This window comes from Oratosquilla oratoria, chromosome 12 (genome assembly GCF_046742065.1).
Source record: "Oratosquilla oratoria isolate Oo_2021 chromosome 12, ASM4674206v1, whole genome shotgun sequence".
Lineage (NCBI taxonomy): Eukaryota > Metazoa > Arthropoda > Malacostraca > Stomatopoda > Squillidae > Oratosquilla > Oratosquilla oratoria.
Window position 1 is genome coordinate 55,078,174 of NC_134788.1, and position 8,521 is coordinate 55,086,694.

An 8,521-nucleotide genomic window follows, 5' to 3' on the forward strand; every position below is an offset into this window, starting at 1 on the left:
CTCCCACCCATTTTATTTCCTATATAGTCCACTCCCCTCTGCCCTCCTCGCTCCCTCTTATCTTGGCACCTCCTGGTTAATAATACAAAACACACACCAAAAAACAAATTACCGTCCTGATAATACAAATAAAACACACAACAAAAACAAATTGTGATGAATGTTTCCTCACCAGCCTGTCCTTCACCCCCTTGTAAATTGGATTTAAAGTAATGCACCTGTTGACACTATTCTCACCACTAGACCAAGCTTCTAGGAATGACCTGACACTTCTTCCGCTTCCTCTGTATTTGACTTCTGCATTTTGCCTATCCATCTCATGACTCATTTCCTTGCAGTTTCTTAGAATAGCTGAACTCATATCCCTCCTACCGACAGCCCTCTGGTGTTCTTGCGACCAGACTGCAAGAACACCAGAGGGTTATATAAGGAGTCAGATGTTTGTCCACTATGTTATTTCTGTTGGGCAAAACTTTAAATACTGTACATTGGATCCCATACTCTTTGTCTGGCTTCTCTCCTACATTGTTGTTGCAGTCATTGCTGCTTTTACTCAATGCTGTATACAAAGATAAATGTACTGTACCTTACACTTAAAATGGATTAAAATAGATGAGAAAGATAATCTTAAAATACACATATATTTAGAGTGCATATAACAATTGAAGAGTTAAGAAAAAACTATTAAAGGGAACTACAATTTAAAAACCTTAAAATTGGTAAGCAAGGTTATATTCAATACATGTGTATTTAACTAGTTGTATTTTGCGGGAAGGGGAGCTGTGCTCGTGGTGTGTATTTACCTAGTTGTACCTAGTTGTATATTACGGGAAGGGGAGCTATGCTCGTGGGGTCCCGTCTTCATTTCTCATTTTATCTAAACAATTTTTAAATTCATGTATTGTTTTTGCACACACCACTTTCTCATCTAACTTGTTCCAACTGTCTATTACTCTGTGTGGAAAGCTGTTCTTTTTCAAATCTCTTCTATAGCTGTCTTTTTTTATTTTCTTTCCGTGTCCTCTTGTATTTCTGTCATCCCATTTTATCAGATTCTCTCTATCAGTAATTTCTATGCCTTTCATGATTCTGTAAATAGCTATCAAATCTCCTCTCTCTCTTCTTTGCTCTAGTGTCTGTAGTTCAAGTTTTTGTAGTCTCTCTTCATATGATAGTTTTGAGAGTGTTGGTGCCAGTTTTGTAATTGCTCTTTGTATTCTTTCAAGTTTTTTTATACATTTTTTTGTACTTGGTGACCATATTGTTGCTGCATATTCTAATCTTGGTCTTATCAGGGTGATTAGGATTTTCCTCACCATTTCTTCATCCAGGTATGTAAATGCCACTTTGATTGTTCTTATTAAATTATAAGTTTCTCCAAAAATCTTATTTATATGTTTTTCAGGTGACATATTATTCATAACAATGACTCCCAGGTCCTTTTCATTTTCTACTTTTTTTATTCCCTCTTCTCCCAAATTATATGATCCTGTTATTCTGTTTTTGCTTTTTCCAAATTCCATTATACTACACTTTTTTGTATTGAACTCCATCTCCCACTTCTTACTCCATTCCTGTACTTTATTTAGATCTCTCTGTAGTGATTCACAATCTTCTTCAGTTTTCACTCTTTTCAGTAGTTTTGCATCGTCTGCAAAGAAGCTCATATAGCTTTCAATTCCTTCATCCATATCATTAATATATATAGCAAACATTATTGGGGCCAGGACTGTTCCCTGCGGGACACCGCTTATTACTTCATTCCATTTTGAGTGCTGGTTTCTTATCACTACTCTCATTTTTCTTTCTTGCAAAAAGTCTTCCATCCAATTTAGTAATTTACCTTGTATTCCTCCTTCAGATTCTAGTTTCTTAAGCAACTTCTTATGTGGTACTTTGTCAAAAGCTTTTTTTAGGTCTAGAAATGCACAATCAGCCCATCCATCTCTTTCTTGTATTATATCTATTAGCCTTGAATAGAAGCATATTAAATTGGTGACGCATGATCGTCCTTGTCTGAATCCAAATTGCCTTGGATTTAGTACGTTGTTTTTTTCCAAGTATTTTACCCATCTATTTTTGATAATTCTTTCACAAATTTTTGCTATTGTACTTGTTAGAGAGACTGGTCTATAGTTGGTAGGTTCTTCTTTATTTCCTCCTTTATATATAGGTACTATATTTGCTTTTTTCCAATCTTCTGGAACTTTTCCTTCTTTCAAGGAACTGCTAATTATGCTATGTATTTTGTCTGCCAGTTCATTCCTGCATTCTTCCAGAATCCAGTTTGCTATTTCATCTGGTCCATGTGATTTTCTGACATCAAGATTACTCAATTGTATCAATATTTCATTCTTTGATACTTCTATTTTTTCTATAGGGGGGACTTTCTCTTTCCATTCAATCTCTTCAGGTTGTATGTTCTCCCTTGTAAACACTGATTTAAAATGTTTGTTCATAATTTCCGCCATTTCCATTTCCTCAGTGTATTCAACTCCCCCTTGTCTTAATTTCTCCAAGTCCTGTTTGTTTTTCAGTTTATTGTTTACAAATCTGTAGAATAGTTTTGGTTGATCTTTACATTTTTCTATGACATCTTTTTCATATTTTCTCTTTTCCTCTCTGCATGTTTGTACATATTCATTTCTATAACTGGTATATATTTTCCATTTTTCAGGTTTTCTGTCTTTTTTCCATCTGGTCCAGGCTTTGTCTCTTTTGTCTTTTAACTCCCTACAACTTTTGTTGTACCAGCATTTTACATATTCTTTTTCTTGTTTTTGTCTTGGGACATACTTTTCCACTCCTTTTTTGTAATTTTTTTGTCAAAATATTCCATTTCTTTTCCACTGATGTTTCTTCTTTGTATATTTCTTCCCAGTTTTCTTGTTGAAAGAATTCTCTTATTTTATCAAAGTTTGTTTTTTCATACATCATTCTTCCTTTTCTATATTGTTCATTTCTTTTGATATATTTTTCTTCATTAAGTTCCAGTTCAATCAATATGTGGTCACTTTTACCTATTGGTGTTTTATATTCAATCTTGTCCACTATTCTAGGTTCAGATGTAATTAATAAGTCTAGTCTCGATGGTTCTTCTTCATTTCTATACCTAGTGTTCTCCTGTATCCATTGTGTCATTGTGTGGTCAATAATCATCTCAAGTAGAGCGTTTCCCCATGAGTCATCTCCACCCTTTACTGTCATTTCTTCCCAGCAGATTTCTTTGCAATTAAAGTCGCCCATCATAACTATTCTTCCTCCATCTTCCACTATTTTATTTAATGTTATCTTTGTGTCCTCTAACATACTTTTATGTTCACTCTCCTCCCACGAGGCTGTTTTTGGAGGCACATAATTTATCACAAATTTTCTGCTCTTCTTATCTCTGTCTTCCACTTCTATCATAATCATCTCTACTGTATTCTTTCCATATATGACACCCTTCACGTTTATATCCTTCTTAGTCAGGAACATAACTCCACCCCCTTGCTTTTTCTCTCTGTTTCTAATCCAATAATTGTATGCATCATGTCCTACACTGTTGGGTGGTAGTGGGCCTTTTAATTTTGTTTCTACAATTCCCATTATGTCTGGTTCTTTTTCTTTCAAATAATCATTCAGCTCATACAATCCTGTTATTAATCCATCTATATTTGTGTAAGACACTCTTAGTTTTCTGCCACTTCCATTGTGTTCTCTGTTTCCCTTATGTTTTTCTTTTGTATGTCGAACTTCCTTAGTTTCATGTTCACTACTCTCCAATAGAATCTCTCTTTCTCTGACTCCGTTCTGTTCTCGTTTTTTGCCTTAGCTTCCAGTCTTTTCTGCTTTTCTTCCTCTCTTTCCTCTTTATTCATTTATCTTTTTATCCATATCTTTTTGTATTGTTCACTTGTTGCTAGTTTCCCTGTTTTGGATAATATATTCTCTGCCGTTGTTTGTGACTTGAATTTAATCTTAATTGGTCTGGTCTTGTCTGTGCTATACTTTCCGAGTCTAAATTTCTCTTCGATTTGTTTCATAATTTCTGGTTCATCTTCCTGAACTGATTCTAGTAATTGGCTTACTTTTTCATTTTCTTCTTTGATTCTTGTGGTTCTATCTGGGTTATGTTTCTCTTCCATTCCTAATATAATTATACATTTCTTTTTGTCTGCTAAGTCTCTTACTATATTCTCCTTCTGTCTCATCACTTTAATAACTGAGTTTTCAGTTTGTTCATTCATTTGCTGTCTGATTATGTCAGTGAATGCAACCTTGCTATTTTCTTGAATTTTTTTTCCAACCCTCCTTGTTCTCCATATTATTCTCCTTTAAGACTTTATTCTCATCTTTTACTTCTTTTAACTGTTGTTTTAATTCTTCAATTTCCTTAGTTAAGTTTTTGTTCGCCCTCTCTAGTTCTTCCAATTTTTCAATTCTTCGTATCATACTGTCAACATTACCGAACCTACGCTCCAAGTCCTCGTTCATCTTATCGACCTTCTCTTCTAGTCTTGTCAGTCGGGGGGGGGGGGTTGTGTCCCCCCCACCCTCTTTAAATCCCTTGAAAATATTCTCATCACTTTCTACTATATTGCTCCTATCTATACCTCTAATCTTCACATTCCTATTAGACATGTCGTCATCATCCAGCTCGTCTTGCGGTCGTTTGTCCACCTTTCGGCGGCCCGTCAGGGCCAATTCCTCCACCTCCTCATTACCTTCCATTTCCCCAGCAATCCCTCCCCCTCTCCTCTTTCCTTACTTTCCCACTACCCCACGAGCAATTTCCCCCCACCCTGCAAATACAAAAAGGCACTTCTCTTTGCGTTGGGATCCACAATCTGCACTTTTCTTCAGAACGTTCTTCAAGCCGTCCGTTCGTTGAAAGTGTGTGTATGTGTGTGTGTGTGTATATAGGTATAGTATATATATACAGTACCTGTATACATATAAATACTGAAATACAGTACAGTATTAAAACATTAAAAAACTAAGAAAAAATTATAGAAATAAAACTAAAAGACATAAAATTGATAAATAAACAGTAAACAGCTTGTATATAATTGTATTCAATAGAAAAAGTTACTTAAAAATGCAACAAATTGATATCATGTAACCTAGAGTATAACCCTCGTGTTGGCCATTTTGAATGGGATCTGACCTACGATGGTTGGTCTGAGCCAATCTTGGTCATAATTCGGATAGTGACTGTGTATATATATATATATATATAAATACATACATACCAAGAGCTATTCCACCCTTATAAGGGAGGTAACAAAGTCAAAAGTCACACACCCACTCCTACCCATTTCACTCCCTTCCACCACCCTTTCCTTCCTCTTATGATTAGCTTCTAATGGATTAAGGGTTATTCTTATATCCTGCTCAGTGATTGGTTAGACATAATGCATCAAGAAACAGTCCATCCACAGGAAGGCCACTTCATTTAATTGATGACCACCCCCATCTCTCTCTCCCTGTCCCCTCATGTGGAAAAAGAGAAGACAGAAAGATCCCTTCAAGCTGCATCAAATTATCATTTACACACACACACACACACACACTTCAACGAACGGACGGCTTAAAGACGTTCTGAAGAAAATTGAAGTTTGTGGATTCCAACGCAAAGAGAAGTGCCTGTTGTATTTACAGGGTGGGGGGTAAGTTGCGGGTGGGGTAGTAGGAAAGTAGGAAAACAGGAGAAGGGGAGGGATTACTGAGGGAAATGGAAGGAAATGAGGAAGGAGTAGACTTGGCCCAGACAAACAAACGGCCCCCCGACGACGATGAAATGTCTAATAAAAATGTAAAGATTAGAAGTATAGATAAGAGCAATACAGTAGAAAGTGATGAGAATATTTTCCAGGGATTTAAAGAGGGTGGGGGGACACAAACCCCCCCCCAACTGACAAGACTAGAAGAGAAGGTCGATAAGATGATCGAGGACTTGGAGCGTAGGTTCAGTCATGTTAACAATATTATACGGAGGGTTGAAAAATTGGAAGAACTAGAGAAGGCGAACAAAAACTTAACTGATGAAATAGAAAACCTGAAAAGACAGTTAAAAGAAGTAAAGGTGGAGAATGAGGAATTGAAGAGGAATAGTAAAGAAAACAGAGAGGGATGGAAGTCGATAAAAGAAAACGGTAAATTTGCATTTACTGATATAATTAAACAGCAAATGAGAGAACAAACTGAAGACTCAGTTATTAAAGTGATGAGACAGAAGGAGAATATAGTAAGAGACTTAGCTGACAAAAAGAAATGTATAATTATATTAGGAATGGAAGAGAAACATAACCCAGATAGAACCTCAAGAACCAATGAGGAAAATGAAAAAGTAAGCAGTTTACTAAAATTAGTTCAGGAAGATGAACCAGAAATTATGAAGGAAATTGAGGAAAAATTCAGGCTCGGAAAGTATAGTAAAGATAAGACCAGACCAATTAAGATTAAATTCAGGTCACAAACGACGGCAGAGAATATCTTATCCAAAACAGGGAAACTAGCAACAAGGTATGGATAAAAAGGGAAATGAATAAAGAGGAAAGAGAGGAAGAAAAGCAGAAAAGACTTGAAGCTAAGACAAAAAACGAGAACAGAACGGAGTCAGAGAAAGAGAGATTCTATTGGAGAGTAGTGAATATGAAACTAAGGCAGTTTGACATACAAGAGAAAAACAAAAGGGAAACAGAGAACACAATGGAAGTGACAGAAAACTAAGAGTGTCTTACACAAATATAGATGGATTAATAACAGGATTGAATGAGCTGAATGATTATTTGAAAGAAAAAGAACCGGACATAATGGGAATTGTAGAAACAAAATTAAAAGGCCCACTACCACCCAACAGTGTAGGACATGATGCATATAATTATTGGATTAAAAACAGAGAGAAAAAGCAAGGGGTGGAGTTATGTTCCTGACTAAGAAGGATATAAACGTGAAGGGTGTCATATATGGAAAGAATACAGTAGAGATGATTATGATAGAAGTGGAAGACAGAGATAAGAAGAGCAGAAAATTTGTGATAAATTATGTGCCTCCGAAAACAGCCTCATGGGAGGAGAGTGAACATAAAAATATGTTAGAGGACACAAAGATAACATTAAATAAAATAATGGAAGATGGAGGAAGAATAGTTATAATGGGCGACTTTAATTGCAAAGAAATCTGCTGGGAAGAAATGACAGTAAAGGGTGGAGACGGCTCATGGGGAAACGCTCTACTTGAGATGATTACTGACCATACAATGACACAATGGATACAGGAGAACACCATGTATAGAAATGAAGAAGAACCATCGAGACTAGACTTAATAATTACATCTGAACCTAGAATAGTGGACAAGATTGAATATAAAACACCAATAAGTAAAAGTGACCACATATTGATTGAACTGGAACTTAATGAAGAAAAATATAGGAAAAGAAATGAGCAATATAGAAAAGGAAGAATGATGTATGAAAAAACAAACTTTGATAAAATAAGAGAATTCTTTCAACAAGAAAACTGGGAAGAAATATACAAAGAAGAAACAACAGTAGAAGAGAAATGGAATATTTTGACAAAAATTTACAAAAAAGGAGTGGAAAAGTATGTCCCAAGACAAAAACAAGAAAAAGAATATGTAAAATGCTGGTACAACAAAAGTTGTAGGGAGTTAAAAGACAAAAGAGACAAAGCCTGGACCAGATGGAAAAAAGACAGACCTGAAAAATGGAAAATATATACCGGTTATAGAAATGAATATGTACAAACGTGCAGAGAGGAAAAGAGAAAATATGAAAAAGATGTCATAGAAAAGTGTAAAGATCAACCAAAACTATTCTATAGATTTGTAAACAATAAACTGAAAAACAAACAAGACTTGGAGAAATTAAGACAAGAGGGAGTTGAATACACTGAGGAAATGGAAATGGTGGAAATTATGAACAAACATTTTAAATCAGTGTTTACAAGGGAGAACATACAACCTGAAGAGATTGAATGGAAAGAGAAAGTCCCCCCTATGGAAGAAATAGAAGTAACAAAAAATGAAATATTGACACACTTGAGTAATCTTGATGTCAGAAAATCGCATGGACCAGATGATATAGCAAACTGGATTCTGAAAGAATGCAGGAATGAACTGGCAGACAAAATACATAGCATACTAAACAGTTCCTTGAAAGAAGGAAAAGTTCCAGAAGATTGGAAAAAAGCAAATATAGTACCTATATATAAAGGAGGAAATAAAGAAGAACCTACAAACTATAGACCAGTCTCTCTAACAAGTACAATAGCAAAAATTTGTGAAAGAATTATCAAAAGTAGATGGGTAAAATATTTAGAAAAAAAACAAAGTGTTAAATCCAAGGCAATTTGGATTCAGACAAGGACGATCATGCATCACCAATTTAATATGTTTCTATTCAAGGCTAATAGATATAATACAAGAAAGAGATGGATGGGCGGACTGTGCATTTCTAGACCTAAAGAAAGCTTTTGACAAAGTACCACATAAGAAGTTGCTTAAGAAATTAGAAAC